This window comes from Ovis canadensis, chromosome 2 (genome assembly GCF_042477335.2).
Source record: "Ovis canadensis isolate MfBH-ARS-UI-01 breed Bighorn chromosome 2, ARS-UI_OviCan_v2, whole genome shotgun sequence".
NCBI classification, from domain to species: domain Eukaryota; kingdom Metazoa; phylum Chordata; class Mammalia; order Artiodactyla; family Bovidae; genus Ovis; species Ovis canadensis.
The window spans coordinates 107,695,640-107,712,212 of NC_091246.1; the positions used below are offsets into that span (position 1 = coordinate 107,695,640).

The following is a 16,573-nucleotide window of genomic DNA, read 5'->3' on the forward strand; positions in this document are numbered from 1 at the left end:
ACAAAAATGCAGGATTTGACGTTAAAAGCTAAATGGGAAGCTGGGGCGGCGGAAGGTAAATTGATGGTGGATCTGGTTGTCAGGGACGGGCCCCAGACCGCCGCGCAGGCCGAGCGCCTGATAACCCTGGAGCACTGCGGGCCGAGGGCTCGCCGTCGCGGGCGCGCGCCCGCGCGCGTGGGACCAATAGACCCATTCTCAACTTCTTGGGAAGTAATTTGGGCAACTCGACAGAGAGGGACCTGACCACACACCCTGTTCCCAGCCGCAATTTCCCAGAACTTTTCGCCAGGACAGGACACTTACTGTGGCTTTCAGAGTTTTTTTCAGGTGGAAGTGCCAAGAAGATGTCAGCAAGATCACTTGGGAGTTCTTCTTGCCTTCTCAATCCCAGGACCACGCTCTAGGGGGTCGGCAGGCGACCCCAGCCGCCCAGTCTGTTAGCCAATAGGTCCGGGCACGTAGGAAAGGTGAGCCTCTCACCTAAGCTGCCCTTCTCTGGGCTAGTACGACCAGGAGGCCTGGTCGTCCCCGCCCTGAGGTGGGCGCAGCCGTGGCGCCAGGGACGGAGCCTCCAGGCCCCTTAGAAAACAAAGTGTGCGTTTGAGTGGGGACTGGAGGGCGGCTGGACTCCTGCCCCTTCACCTGGACCACTGCTGGCCGCCATCCGGGACTGGCCGGCGTGGTTGAGGTCGCCAGAGGAGGAGTGATTTGTGTGCACTCGGACTTCGCTGGAAAGGGAGCCGTGGGAGGCAGCTAGATGCAAAGCCACACGGAGTCGAAGGAGGCATGTGAGCTGCTTCCGAGAGATCAGATTTGCAGAGAAAACCGGAGCCAGCTGCGAGGGCCCGAGGGGCCTGTGTGTGCAGGGGCAGTACCCTAGGCACGCGGTACCACTCTAGCCGGCGCCGCGTTTGAGCCGTGGCTCTACAAAGCGCGGGAAACAGCTCAGCGTTTCCTGTCTCCAGCAGCGCTCGCTGCTCCTGACTTCCTCCTCCACTGCTGCGCGCGCTCTCCCTGCGCTCGAGTCCCACCCACACGCCTGCATCTGGACACTGGACTGGCGGTAGGTGACTAGCCGAGCGGCCCAGGAGAGGAGGCGCGGGGCCTGTGCCCCAGGGAGGGCTGCATCGGGATCCTGGGCGCCGCCTGTCTTGTCCGGATCTGTTGACCTGACGGGACCCATTCGCTCGACCAGGCTTGACTCCTCGGGTCCATCCACATCCTCGCGCGAGGAGGGGGCGCCGACTAGGGCCCCGGCCTGTGGAAGCCCTCGCACCCCTCGGAGGAAAGACCCCGGAGAGACCCCAAGGCCGGGGGCAGCCCGCTTCCCCGGAAGCCCAGCGGTGCTGTAGGATTTACGTCCAAGGGTGTGGGGGAGTGGGTGCAGGGGGGTGAATGGGGGAACCAAGTTTAACTGCTTGGCAAGAGAGGGGCAGCTCTAGAAGAGGAAGACTGCGAGCGCGCACGGCCTGCAGCGGGTGTCCCGGGGCCAGGCTCAGCTCCCCAGCGGCGGCGGGACGGGGGGGGGGGGGGGGGGGGGGGGGGGGCGGGGGCGGCCGTCTGGGAACGCGGGGCAGGGACTCCCAGGCACACGGACGAGCGTCCTCTCCTGTCCCCTCTCACCCTGCCCAAGCCAGCCCCGGTGCAGGAGCGCGCCCCCCGCCTCTCCGCTGAACCGACTCCCCCGCTATACACACAAGCACATTCCCTTCCAATTCTCCCAGCAGTTGGGCCGCTTTGATGATCAGATGGTAGAGCCCTGATTACAAATTTATTCCCGGCCGCTCCGTCCGTCTTTATCTCCGCTATTAGGGCCATCTGGGAGTGATTAGCGCCGCGCCCGCGCCCAGCCGCGCTGCCTATCTCGCCGCGGCGCGGCCGGAGCCGGGCTGACGTCAGGGCAGACGGCTCGGAGCCATCCCAGCCAAGCTGGGTGTAATCGGCGGCCGCGTGGCCAAGTCCTCCCGGGCCAGGCCGGCAGCTGGAACGCGCCCCCCGTCTGTGCGCGGGGATTTTCTCAATATGTATATTTAGTCCAGAAGACGCTCTTGATTTCTTTCTTTTTTCTTTTTTTTTTTTTTTGAGATGAGGTGGGGCCGCTGAACGCTTCGGCGGGGCCCGTCCCCACTTTAAATTTTCCAACCCACTGCGTCTGATGCTTCCAGCCTGGAAAAGGCTCCAGCCTTTGGTCCTGACCCGACCGCACGCTTCTCTGCTATCCCTGCACTGGGGTGCTACTCTCCTACACCAACAGCTGCGGCCCCTGCAGCGGTGCCCATGCAGGTCGGGCTGCCAGAAGAAGGTGGCTCTTGGGGGGGGGGGGGCGGGTCGTCCTCCTGGTACTGGGACCCGTTTGACCCTTACACCCTCGAGCCAAAATAGTGAGTTTCTGCCCAGCTGGGCGGCCTGAGAGACGCTGATTATGGAACCAGAGGTCTCTCCAGGCCTCCATCTTTGCACCTGCTATTACAGCCCAAGGATCTGAGGCTCTGGACTCTCTCCTGCCTCGCCTTCCCGGCGCAGGAGATGTCCTTGACACAAACCCTGACAATTTGCCAGGGAAGGATGCCTTGGGCAGCTTTGTTCCCTACTATGTCAGTGCCCAGGGCAGAAGCTGGGTATATTTGAGTAATTCCTGCAGAGGGAGGAGGATATCCCTGACCTCCCACCCTCCTGCCCTGTGGCACTGGCCTGATCTTTCGTGTGAATCCAACTCTAGAACCCTTTAGGTTTGAGCTTCCCACTCTAGTGATTGGAAATCTCTGAAGAACCTGGTAAAATTATAGATACAGTCCCACCTCCACCAGAAACTCTGCTTCAGCCAGTCAGGGTAAGACCTGAAGTCTTCAGCTTTCAAGACACCCCCAGGGAGTTAGGGAACCAGTACCTAAGGCCACACACATTCACTACAACCAGCCCCTCACCCATGGCACTCTGGAGGGCCCATGTGAAACACTGGACAATTGGCGTGGGGATGACTTTCTCATGGGGGAGGGCCAGGACTGCATTATTTAAAGTCTTTCCTGGGACAGAATTGGCCATATCACGGATCAGCCCCACACCTTTATTTAACTAAGCAAAGCAAAGATTCAAAAAGCCAGAAGATGTGATTTATTTCAGCACAGGCTGCAAAGGCCAAGCTGAGCATTTACTCAAAGGCTACAGATAATTTAGCCAGAGGGAAAAGAAGTCATAGACCGTGATTTGAGAGTAGTGATGAGATCTATTTGGGGACTAAGGGTATCTAAAATAAACAGGAGATGCAGTTGAGAAAATTTCACAAATGTTCACCTCTCTTCAGTTCTTCCAGGCAACTCAGTACAGCAAACTCCGAAGTGGTCTTGTAATCTAGAAGGGAAGAGAACCATTTCCTCCTAGTTTGGTGAAAGCATCACAAGAGAGGTTGGCCCCCCCTCCCACCCACCCATATCCCTAGCAGAGGGGAAAGGAAATATGGGGGTGGTGTGGGGATAGAGAATGAAGCTTTTAGAGATTAGATCCTTAATAAGTGGAGGAGGGTGTACCTATCTGTGCTTGAGGCCACACCAAGTAATTCCCCACAGTGCTGGTTAGTGGCTTCTCCAGGTTCTGCTTTAATAGTGGAGACTGGCTGTGTTCTGAGTCATTCAGACCACTCACAAACAAACAAAACCAACAAAAACACATCATTTCTTCCTGTGATACTGTCTTGCACTTAGCATGCATCAACTTTTACTTGAATTAAATGGGATGAATCAACATGGCCCACAGGCCCAGAGAATGAATCCCTGTTTCCATTTCTAAGCAAAGGAGACAGGATTGCAGGCAGCTAAACCATTTACAGAAAGGATCACAGGGTACTCACCAGCCCCCACCCCAACTTACAACCCAATTTTTTCAAATAGTATATTTAATGCACAACTAATCCTGAACAACCAGACTCAACCTGATATTTTCCTGGGACCAGATGGAGGGTTTTTAAATGTCATTCCTCATTTTAGCACCAAACCATCTTTCAGTTCGTTGGTGAGCAAGCACTCAGGAGTCAGGGAGACGTGCAGTTTTCAGTAGGACGTGGGGTCATTTGCTGTTTGCTTGTTTGCTGCTCTCCCTGCTGAAAGAACTCAGAGCAAACAGGGCACTTACTCTGGCAGAGAGTTTTCAACCTTCATTGCCTAGAGAAGAGGCCAAAAAAGGTATCATTCTAAATTAAGATGGCAGTAAATACTTCTTCCCTTCTGGAAAGAAGTGAGCCACTATGCCAGTACAGGATTCCCTTCTGTTTAAAGTGAATTGTTGTTGCCTTGAACTGACATTTTGTCTTTAGGCTAAGGCAGCCACACAGGAAACAAAAACTGTGTGTGTTGCTTTTATTTTTGAAGAAGGAAACTCAGACTGACTCTGTGAGTAGAACTTGGTCATGAAAGAAAACTGATGCGGTTTTACTGGGAGAAAGTGGCCGCGGAGCCGCCTGACCATCGCCTTCACTTTGCAAATCTGGTTTTCATATTCTCGCTCAGTAATCACCCAGAGCCATAACTGTCTCTGAAATTATTCATTAAAGTCATTTTCAGGGATTCTCACAGGATGACTCTTTTACGTTTATGATCTTCTGAGAGCAATGACATCAGCCTCTGTCTCTTTTCCGCTTTTAATGAATGTGCTAGGGAGACACAAGGGGCCAGGGCTCTGTCCGTGGGGAGGGAGGGGGCGGGCGGGGCGGGGGGTGGAATTCACCAGCCGCTCTGCTCCCGGCGCGGTCAGCTGAGCCCGGGCGCGCGCAGACATCCTTTGATTAAGGAGGGTATTCCGGGGAGTGCAGGCTGTGCAGAAGATCACGGCGGTGCCCTGTGGTGCTGTCAGCAGTGACAGATCCCAGATGGGGCCGCTACTGTATGGCAGATTGAGTTTCTCAGCCGAAAACTCACCCTCCCTCCTAAACGTCTTCAAAAACCTTCTCCAGATACTCCAGGTCGCTTCGTGTGAAACTGAAAAAGCCCAACACCGAAGTTGGTTTTGCTTGCTTGCGTGTGTGTGTGTGCGTGCGTGCGTGTGTGTGTGTGTGTGTGTTAGGCTCCCCCCTGCCCCGACCCCTTCCTTTTCTTTTTTCTCTGCGCTTCCACCTCCTCTGAGCATCTTAGACCGGCAAGGTTACCAGGCTGCTAACGGCGCAGACTGGCGGCCCTGGTCGTTCGTGTTCGCCCGGCCCAGCGCCGCGCCGTCGTCTCCGCACCCAAGGGCCCCGACGGCAATCCGGTGGGTAGGGGCGCGGCGTCGGGGATGCGAGGGCCCCTCGGAGCAGCCCAGGCAGCCGGGGTGGACAGCATGGGGAGGGCGGGAGACTGAGCCTTAGGAGGAAGCGGAGCCGCTTGGCCTGGCCCCCAGCTTCCCTCCCGCGTTTCTCCCGGGTGGAGCGCCGTCCCGCCCGCCGGGACAATTTCAGGGGCCGTACAGAGCCCGGGAAGGAGGCGGGGGCTGCCCTTCGGGACCGGGAAGGGCGTGCGGACGGCCTCGAGAGCCTCTGGGGCTCGGCGTGAACCGGGGCGGGTAGGGGGGACCGGGGCGGCGGCAGCTGGACCAGGGCATCTCCCAGGTGAGACGCGGCGCACGGAGACTCAGCTCTCCAAGCCATCAACATCCGCCTACTTGAGAGCTGCCAGTCTGGGCCCCAAGTTTCGTACTCCTGGACACACATGGGGTTGGAAACTCCTTTGCAGAAACTACTGGACTGACTTTAAAGTTTTATCTGACAATTAAACAGCCCCTTCGCTATCTCTTCGGAAGCGATGGAGATTCCTTCCGAGGTGCTGTCCCCTCCCAAGGGTGCCCGGGCGGAGGGGGATGGGGGGAACGGGAGAGGGTGAAAGGCGGAGCGCTCGGAGCACCCTGATTCTGCTCCAGTTTCTCGACCCCAACCATCCAGACCTCTTAACTCAGGCACTCGGCGTGCTCCCACGGACCTGGGGCGGAGGCGAAAGAGAGAAAAGGAAGGACAGAAACCTGGAGAGAGCGAGTTTTGCTTTAAAGAAGACGTTGGTCTCTCCTTCAGAGTACCCGTGCAGCCGCCTCCGCCTACGTCCACACCCCCCCGAGTAAGGGCAGCTTGGAAAGTCTCAGATCCGCTTACAAAAGAGTCTCTATGGAACCCGGAGAGGAGCTAAAAATACCGCAGACGCCGGGCCCAAGGTGCTGGGGGTCGGAAGAGAGCTGGCGGCCTCCCTCGGCCCCAGCTTGCCCTGGAGGCACCGCCTTCTGCACCTCGAGCGTTCGGCCGGGGCTTAGTTGGGCGCCCACCCGGCAGCCACTGGTCTCGTTTCCCCCACGTCTTTGAGCCCTGATGACTTGGGCCTCTTGTAGCCGAGTCTTTAGGTGCAACTTCTGGTGAAATCAGAGGCCACACTTTAGACTCTCTTCCTTCTGCCCCCTCTGCAAACTCAGAAGAGAGGTAGGACCACTACGTCCTATTTTAAGTCAGTAATAACCCGGTCTCGCAATATTCCCTCTACACTGTGTATAATGAGCCGCATGGATGCATGCAGTTGATTGCAGTCCGGGGACAAAAGATGACTTGAAAGAAATCTGTGAACCCCCTATTACAGCCCTCTCTTGGAGAAAAACAATCTGACAGTTCTTTCCCCTGGTCATCAGGTAAAATCACAAAACTCTTTATATAACAGCAAAACACACACTGAATTTCAAAACTCCCGCTTGCCCTCTTTAGAAGGCAGCTTTTATTTTCACGGCCCACGCTGGATGAAAGTGGTTTATTTTGATTTTTTTTTTTCCTTGTACCCACATGCCTTGTAAAAGGTTCCTGTGCACGGGCCTGGCCCCCCTCTGATGACCGCAGGGGCCTTGCTTCCAGACAGCAGCCCCCGCCGTTCGGTTTTTAAGTCCTCGCCTGGAGCCGAGGTGTAATTGCGACCCCGCCCGAGCCGCGAGCCTCCCGGGGGGACGTTTGGCCAGGCCTGTGCTGGGGCCGGGACCTCCCAAGTGGCGAACCTGGGAGCGGGGAGCAGCGCGGCCCTATCCCTCCCCGCCTCCCTCCTCCCTCCCTCCCCTGCGGACTCTGCTCCTTTGCTCTGGGTCTCCGTCCAGGTTGCCCTGGGCGCACAGCGTTTCTCTTCCCCTCCACTTTTTTGGTTTGCTCTTGCCCTTTTCCTCTCTAGCACCTTTTTACCGCTCTCCCCGTCTCCTTCACGCTGAAATCCCAGCCCCAGAGAAGTAGAGTGGGGATTTATCGGAATCTGGAGAGACTAACAGAGCCTCTGGCCCCGCGGGCGCCGAGGCGGAGTCGCAACCGGGCGCGCTTCTGCGTAACGTCAGCGCGCGGGGTAATTTACCTTCCCCGGGCGTCTGTCAATATGACTAATTTCCACTGGGGTCAAAAAGCCTTTCTCCGGCAGTCCATCTTGGAACGCTCTCTTATGCGGCAGACCGGGTTAGTTGTTTTGTTTCCAGCCCTAGAAATAAATACTCTTGGGGGCGTCCCTGCGTGGGGAGTCCGAGAGTAGCAGAAGAATATATACACGGTGTCAATTAAAGGCAGTTTTCCTTGAACTACGAACTGTGATTGGGCTTAAATGACAGCGACCTGCTAGCCTTTTAGTTCACATTACCTAACTCGTCCTTGATACCAGTGCTTTCTTTAGAAACAGGAAATCGGAAAAGAGGGAAATAATTACTGCTCTAGTTTCCCTCGGCGGCATGTAGATCCCTACTGAAACATTTTCTTCTCGTTTCGGGGTGTGATTTAAACATAATGTATGCGCGCGTGGCTTGCTAATCTGGCCTAGACAGACAATATATCATCCAGGTGGTATTATACAATAATTTCAAAATTGCTACCGATTGCTTAAGTGTGAAATCAGTGCTGCGGATTGAAACGTCCTCCGGGACTCGATATAGGCGGCGAGTTGATGCCAGTTGCTCTTGGAGAAATGGGCTGAAAAAAGCCAGGGTGGTGGATGGTGACGAGGGATGCACGTCTGCAGAACCCAGTCCTGTCTGGAGCAGGGCACCTAGTCGCAGTTCTTGGGTGCTAGAGGAGGTAAATGTTTCCAATCCAGGTCCACCGGGAAGTGAAAGTCGCCAGAAAATCCATTTCCCATCTTCCTAGGCTCTGGCACCGAGGCCTCAACAAGGAAACTTTCCTGAGTTAAAATGTTTAACAAACTCTCTTGAAAAAGCATGTCAGCCCTCTACCCATTTTGTGGCCTGTAGCGAGTCAGTGCTTGGACCTTGGGCAGTTAGGAGTTTCGGTGGACCCACCGGAAACCTAAGAGCTAAGGCAGAAGAGAGGAAGGCTCTCCTAGGGCTCCTCCACGGGGCGGTCTTTGACCTCTGCCTGCGGGAGTGGGCGGCGGGCACCCTCGGCCAGGATCCCACCTCCTACTAAGACCCGCTTATCCTCACCCCCTAGTCGAGAGGGCGTGCGCGTGCGCAGACACACACATACCCTCCTTGCCTCTCTCATCTGTTGGTGCATTTATGACCTAATGAAAGTATATCCTTTAGGGAAAAGACTGTCTATAAAACGTGAAATATGAAGAACCAGTTTGGATATTCCCACTCCTAGCCAGACCTGGTCTTGCAGTCTTTTTTTAGCACAAACACCTTGATTCCTTCTGTTGCTTCCATAACCACACTGTGAGTTTTACTAAATGATGATATTTGGCTCTAAAAGTGACCTCTGCACATTCCCAGCAGGAGGAAAACTCTCCAGCCTGAAGATATTCATTTGGGGGAAGACCTGCTTGGAGGAGGGGGTGGAGGGAAGTGGAGGTGGAAGGAGGTGGGGGAAAGAATTGTACTTTCTATTCCTTGTCTTTGGAAAACCCTGACCCCACGTGTTCAAACTGCCGATAACAGCTGGAGAAACCAAGGGCTCTTTCAACTCCCTTCCCTTCCCTCCTCCTTCACTGGTTTCCCCAAATGCCACCTTTGGGGGTCTCACAAACATTGCCCTGTTCTTTCTCCTGGCCCCCCTGCTGAAATCTCTCCCACTTTCTGACATAACCAAGTAGTACCTCCTTAGAAATTACACAGATGACCACCTGTTTTCTTGGGAAAAGAGGGTCTGATTCTGTGTTTATGGGAAGCTTGTTTATTAACATGAGTGAGTAGAGCAGAGATAATCTCCCATGTGGTTTTTCTATATACCATACCTTTACATAAAAGTTTTTAAAAGTCCCTTTCATTTTGCAATTCACCTTTGCCACAGGAGTGGTTTCAGTTGTTTACCATCAGGGACTATGCCCCCAGAAAAACTGCAGGCGGTGTAAGCTCCAGTGTGAGCTGATGAGATGGGTTGCCAGTTAGGGTGGAGTTGTTTATTTGTACATTTAAAAACTTTTTATTGAAGTATAGTTGATTTACAATGTTGTGTTAATTTCTTTTCCATTATGGTTTATCACAGGATATTGAATATAGTTCCCTGTGCTATACAGTAGGTCCTTGTTGTTTATCCATACTTTTTAAAGAGCATGGCAGTTCTCACTAAAAGTTTTTTGGCACCCAGGGACTATTTAATGATCTGGGGATGGAGTGGGTTGGTTATTCAACTCACTGCTTCGTTGATCCATTAGTTTCTGAGTTAATTTCATTAGAGGAATTTTTACTCTCTTTTTTGGTGTAGGCTTCCTGAGTAGAATTAGCCTAACAAGAAACTTGCAGTTGGTTAAAGCCTAGGGCAATGGCAGATTGCCATTGTGAAGTGTTCAGCCCACCCTGAGAAGGGTAAGAGTGGGAATGTGCTGACAGGCAACCATTTCTGAGAAACGGTATCCTCTTCCTTGTACAAGAAATTGTCCGTTTTCAAACATTATTAGAAAGTGTCAGTCCTTCAAACCTGTTCTAGCTCAGCCTTTCCCCTTGGCACTGAGGGTTTGGTCAGTCCTGCAAGTCAGTGTTTCTAGTGATCTGGCTTAACTGGATAAGCCAATGGCTTTCAATTGGCAAATATTCATTTCTGAGAACAGAAGAGGAATTACCTTCTGCCTGACCTAAAGTTCTATACTTCTACGTGGGGGTGGGGGGGAGGGGGTGTGTGGGTGTGTGTGGGTGTGTGTGGGTGTGTGTGTGCGCACGCGCTCAGTCACTTCAGTTGTGTCTGACTCTTTGCAACCCTATGGACTGTAGGTGTCCAGGCTCCTCTGTCCATGGGATTCTCCAGGCAAGAATACTAGAGGGAGTTGCCATTTCCTCTTCTAGGGGATCTTCCCGACTCAGGAATCAAATCTGTATCTCCTGCACTGCAGGCAGATTCTTTACCGTCTGAGCCATCGGGAAGCAGAAGGCCCCTATACTTCTGCATTAAAATACTATTTTCTAGTCAGATTTCCAGCTTACAACCCATGGAACAAAACAGAAAGTTTATTATATATTTTGCAATCCAATATTCTCCATAAATGGACTCTAGATCCTCCTATTCAATACATGATATTATGTCTAATAGTACTCAGCATCTAGCATCTATCATATATATCCTGAGATTAATTTCTCATGAATAGGCAGTACACTCTCACAGTCCAAAAATATACAAAACATGTATGTGAATAGCCTTTCTCCATCAGTCCAGTTTCTTTCTCATTGTTGTTAATTTCTTTTATGGTCCTCCAGAGCTCCCTGCTGCATAGAAAAGCAATAGGAATGGGATTGCTATGAATCCAGAAGGCTACAGTTTACTCCATTTGTATCTGTTCTGCTGATCAGGAGGGCTTGGGGGATGGGGGCAGATCCCTGGAAGCTTTGAAGAACTTAAAGAGGCTCTTGTCAAATACAATCTGGTCACGGTGTGAGATGCCTCCTGACTGTAATTTTAAAATATCAGTGAAAGAGAAGACAGAGCACATGCAGAACAAATGATCCCTAAGGCTCCAAACTGTGTTGCTGAATCCAAACAGTCAGGGTAAAGGGAAGAAAGAAAGGAAGAAAAGCAAACAGAAAGAGTAAGGTGATCAAATTTAGAACTGAAAAAACGTGGTTTCTCATTTTTTGGTGTGTGCCTCCCCCCCAGTTAAATTTCAAAGGACTAAATTGTTAGGCATCAAGTAAGTCACAAATACATTTCCTCCTACTTTCAGAAAGGTTCTCTCATGTTTTAGTCTGTAAATATTTTGTATGGGTTACAAATGGAGAGGGGTGCAGGGCAGGGGGAGATAGGGAAATGCACATGTATTTTAAAACAACTGAGATAAATTCTATAGTGTAACAAGTTAGTATATGTAGATTTGATAGACCTCAGGTATTTTGTCCTCTGAAATCTTAAGAGACAAAAATAAAGCCAGAGTTGACAGCTCCCTATACAAAGCAGATGGCACCTCCAGTTACATCAGTTACATTAGGGCAGCTCTCAGAGAGGTTCAGGGGTCTTACTATCCAACAGTGACTGACCCCGACCATTTTCTATCTAGGAGTCAGATGCAGATGGAGAAGAAGACATGCCTTGTAGGAAAAGTGCCATAGACAGGGCCCCCTGCCAGGGTTGGGGCCAGTTCTGCTATCTGGGGTGTTCTGTGACTTCCTGGTACCTGGCCAGAATTGCAGCTGCTAAACTGGCTCAAGTCAATGGTGCAAGCCTCCTCACTATGCTTTCTTCCCTTATCCTTGTCAGTGGGGTTGAAAGATCTTCAGCTTCTTGATGAAATATAGCTATTACTCTATAAGTGTGTGAATTCGCATGTGTGCATGTGCGTGTGTGTGTGTGTGTGTGTGTTCGGGGTGGGGTTATTAAGAATTCACTCTTTCTATTAATGCCAAAAATCTCTCTTCTTTCACTTTGTTATTCTTCTGGCCCTCTCTCATAGTAATACTAGATGCAATAATGACCGCAAAAGCTCACTGCTGATTCTCTTCTCTGCCTCTGAAGAGATTCTTGCCTGCCCCTCTTAAGGACCCACTGCCAGGTTTTTAGCCTTAGTTACTGTGGTTAAGCCACCTTCCACAGCAGGGGTAGCTTTCAGATCACCCACTGAGTTCAAATGATGTTCTGGTAGGACTAAAGGGCATTGGTAGGTGAAAAGGACCCCAAACCCCTGCCCCCTGCAGCCCGGGAGCTGTTCATCAGACTGGAAGCCTAAGGCTCACATAACTCTAATTAGTGTGCGCATATGTTGGCTAGCCTCTTGGCCAGTTTTATGAGGTTTCACTGGCAGTGCTTGAATCAGCAGGTCAGATGAGGATTAAGGGTCCTAATGAATCATGTGACCATAAATGGTCTTGGATGGTGGCTGTGATCAGACCTACCCCTGGTGTTCTCCACCCTGAGGCTCTTTTCATTCCTGGAAAGGAAGGCTGGTCTGGGAGGAACCAGCCAAAAAGGGCACCAGCAGAAGTTTAAAATGTCCTTATCTGTGTCTTGGCACAGAACATTACTAGAATGTGTATGTATTTTCAGTCTTTTGGAAATTCAGGAGAAAAGTTTTGTCTTAACTGTATAGAATTTCAGAGTGGAAGTGGGACTTTGGAGTTCTAATCTCTTTTTCACAGGTGAGAAGACTCAGGCTCAGAGATGCTTCTGGTCCCTGGCCAGCACAAGCCACTGATGAGTGAGACTGGGGGTGGTGGGTTCCTCTCCTCGCCTTAGTTATTTCCCGGGGTCTCGTATTTAAGGGAAATAAGGAGGAGATGGCGGCTGGAAAAGTTTTGAAGGAAAAAAAGGAGAGAGATGTGGAGACTGAGGGGGAAGAAAGGTCGCCAGAAAAGTGATAACCTTGGGGTGGGTTCCTGGAGGCCAGTCTTCATATTTCCTAAAAGTCTTTACTGCACTCCACGGCAGCTATTGGAGGCTGTTTTCACAGATACTTTGTCGTGTGTGTGTGTGTGTGTGTGTGTGTGTGTGTTTAAGCCAGTCCAGGAAAACACTCTTCTCTCTTGGGAAGAAGGCATGATGTTTCCAAAAGCAAAGCAGTGAGGCAGCTCTCATCAAAAGCGCTGGTGGATCTGGTGACAAGACGGACACGCGCTTCGCTTGGAGCCTGGGAGTTGTCAGGCGGCGCGGAGGCCGCGGGGGGACAGCCTCGGGGCCCCACGGTGAGCGCGCCTGGTGCTGCTGCGTCCCTGGCCGGAGAGAGGCAGCGACGGGGCCAAGGAACAAGCGAGGATTCTTGGGAAATCGCGCCGGAGGGAGGTTGGTAGATCAGAGAAAGGCGAGGTGGCGACGAAGAGAGTGCGGGAGGAGAGACGCGGTCAGGAAGCCCGGCTGCTGGACTCTGCGTGGAATCAGTCCACCGCACGGCTGATGCGGTCCACTGTCCTGGCTGAAGATTCTGCTTGGGTGCCTCTCTGGGTGAAGGCACCACCAGGGTGGCTCTTGGTTTTGCCAAAATTCGCGCTTTTAAAAACAAATGTTTTTTCATTCTTTGAGCGTGGGTTTCGGTGAGGTCTGAGGCTGAAGATTCTCTGGGGCCTCGGAAGCCATCGGTGGTCTTCCCTTAAGCCTCAGAAATAGAACTGGACAAAAATAAAAATCAGCAAGGAAACTAAACAGCCCCCACAAACCATCCTTCCAGGGCTGGGGAGCTGTATTCTGGCCTCAGTGGTCAGGTTCGAAATAAATGGAGTCCTGGCTTGAATTACACCCTGGGGACAGCATTTTAATGTAAATATAAGATACGCTTGTCATAATCACTTGCGGGCTCCGAAGCACCACTAGAATCTCCGTTTAATTAAAGGGGCAGGAGAGGAGAATTACCAGCCAATTAAATCTGAGCCTATTTGTAATACTCCCTTCGCTGCTGCCGACTTTAAAATGCGAAATGACTGTAAACGTGCCCACATATCAAATTGTTGAACACAGGTGAAAACTAGAGGAGTAAACCAGGGGACCAGAGGTTGGGGGAAAAAAGAAGAACGGGGAAAAACGCAGGCCTCCGGCCGAGGCCGGGGCGCCAGGCTGCCTCCCCCCTGGCGCCTCGGATCCCCGCGCTACGGCCGGCGCTCGGAGCTGGACCACGAAGGAGGCCATTTCCTCTCTTGGTAGAGGTTTCCACTTCTCTCCTCCCGGCTGATTTGCCCGCATCTCGCGCATGTCGTCCACAGCAGGCCCAGCGCCCCAGGTCCGCTGGCCGGGGAGGAAGTGAGCTCACTGGGCAGGCTGGCCCGCGGCAAGAGAGGCTTGCGGAGCCCGGGGAGGAGCTGCGAACCTGGCCTGCCCGCCGGGGCCGCGCGCCCGGACGCGGTCTCAGTCGCGGACTTGGTTCTTCACGGCTATGGGTGCAGGCGCGCGGGGAGCGACTCGCGAGGCTCAGGCCTCCGGGACAGAACCCAGAGGCTGGGGCCTCGTGAGCAGCGGGGTCCCGCACACACGGCCGGGTCCGTGCAGCCCCAGCCTCCAGCCGCGCGGGTGCGTCCCCGGCCGAGCTGCGCGCTCCCGCCCCTGCGCGCCCACCTCCCCTTCGCCTGCATGCGCGCCCCTGCAGACGGACGGTCCTGGGGATCCGATTTACCTTGCGAACGTGGAGTTTTTCTGGGGCCACCGCTGTCACCCACTCGTGAACACGCTCAGTCCTCGCGCTTCAGAAGAATGAGTTACGGATCCTTCTCCCAATCTTTACAGTCTTCCACCGCCAGCGCCGGCGCCCCACGGCTCCGCTGCAGTCCTCTCTGGAAACGCGGACAGAGCGAGGCAGGCTGTCTCGTCCAGCACGAGCCCCCGAAAGCCCCGAGCCAGCCCTACGAGCGTTTCCAGGCTGACAAGGCGCCTGACGATGCAGGGGCACCTGTCCAAACGGGGCCTTAGCACCTCGTCCTCCAGGCCGCGATGCTGCTCCAGCCGTTTGCGTCGGAAGAGCTGGCGACAGTCCGGAACCCAGCTCGGAGCGGGTAGCTCTCCGCCGTGCGGGGAGAACGGGACCCCGGACTTCCTCTAGGCCTTGCTACAGGGCCCTGCTCTCACCCGAGGAGAAGGTGTCTGAGTGGCACGCAGCGCCGGGTGCGATCCGTGCGTGGCCTGATTCCTGGTGGTTCGGGCGCCTGACAGCGTTTGGGAGAGGCCCAGGAGCTGTGTGTTGGGGGTACGGGGTTATGGTCAGACCGCGAGGACCGGTCCGCGTCTGCAGGGTGCAGTGGGAAAGCTTCCCGGGTTTGTGTGCAACTGATCTGGAATCCATTGGAGAAATTTACATCAACTAGGACCTAGCCTTTTCGCCTCCATCCCACCTCTTGCAGAAAACACCCGCACACCTCATCTCTACCCAGTGGCTCGATAGGTCGTCCCATAAAATCAGTAAAATCTTGTTTTCCACCTAACCTACCACGTGTTGGTTATCTATTTTAAAACTCCAAGTCTTTCTCTGTGCACTCAGTAGGGAGGTGGTGAAGCCTCCTGGTGTCAACCTTGGCAAATAAGGAGGGGAAAGCGTCCTCGAGATTTCCTGGGTGTGCCATCAGCTGACCTCCCCCCACCTCCTGAAGCCTCGATGCGCATCCCATCTGGTCCCTAATCTCTCCCAGCAAGTCCCCTCTGCGGTCCCTGGCTGCCGCAGCGCCTCCTGGCGCAACACACGGGGCAGCCAGACTCCGACTCCACCCTGCAGGCCAGGCGGCCACGGAGGGGCCTCGCTACTGGCTTTGGAAACTCCGTTTTTCCCACAGTATTTCACATTCATATTACTTTTAACACCCTGTTAGGCAGTAATAACACTGAACCTGCTAAATACTTCCATGCACCAAGTCAGCCCTCCCTCAGTCACAGCCTTCATGGGCCTTCTTCTGGTGAGGAGATGGCTTTCTCAGCCCGTGGCCTTGTAGGCTTCCTTCTCTCCTCTCTTGAGATCTATCTTCAGACCCTACAAAGTTGGTCCTGGTGGTCGCTGCTGGGTGGGAGCACACAGGTATGGGAGAGGTCTTAGCCCTGGCCTACAAGGGCGGGAAAGGGGATGGTTGTTGTGGGGGGAAGACATGGATGTGGGGACTGTTCAGGTTTTGGTAATTATGTGCTGCTAGCTGGGCGATTATTCAATGAACAAAGCCTTGCTTCATACCAGGAGCAAGACAAGAAGTAAAACTTGTCCTGCATAGTAAGTCCTACCTTCCCTTCAGGAGCCTGGGGCCCAAGGGGTAGCATCTGGGCACTGAGCGGCCTGGGGTTGGGGTGGGGCCAGAGCCCAAGACCAGGCTCAAGAGCTTCAGAGCAGAGGAGAGGTCAGGCTGGTGAGGAAGCCCAGCTCCCTGCACGGAGTCACTCTTTGGCTGTTGGGTGGCTTCTGTGGAGTGGCACTTGCTCCCAGAGGAAGGGCAGAAGGAGCCTTAGAGTCCAGTGACAGTGCCCTGGACCCCCCTGGGCACAGTCAACAACATGGTCCTGGCCCTCCCCTGTGTCCCAGGCCTGGGTTCCCTGTGTGTGCTGCAAGGTATAGCGAGGGGGCACCTAAGCAGGACTGAAGCCGTGGTCCTGAGCTTCAGTCTGAAGAGTCCAGGGAAGTTGAGAATGAGCCTCTGCTGCTCCTCAGGATCCCACCTCAGTTCTTCCATCAAGGGAAGCTATAATATCTGCTTTGGTGGGAGTGGGAAGGAAATAAGTTCTAAGGAGAGTCCCTTATGTGTGAAGCAGTTTGCAGGCTCCATATTGTTTAATCTTCACCAACTGTAA

At 53.4% G+C, this 16,573-nt stretch overlaps 1 long non-coding RNA gene across 1 annotated transcript; it reads right to left on the reverse strand.

Moving 5' to 3' along the window:
- Positions 1 to 10,340: 10,340 nt before the first annotated feature.
- LOC138432723 (uncharacterized) lies at positions 10,341 to 14,646 on the reverse strand. Its single transcript, XR_011253961.1, has 2 exons — positions 14,430 to 14,646; positions 10,341 to 13,434 (listed from the first exon to the last, which is right to left on the reverse strand). It is a non-coding gene; the product is annotated as an uncharacterized lncRNA (long non-coding RNA).
- Between the last annotated feature and the right edge of the window lie 1,927 nt (positions 14,647 to 16,573).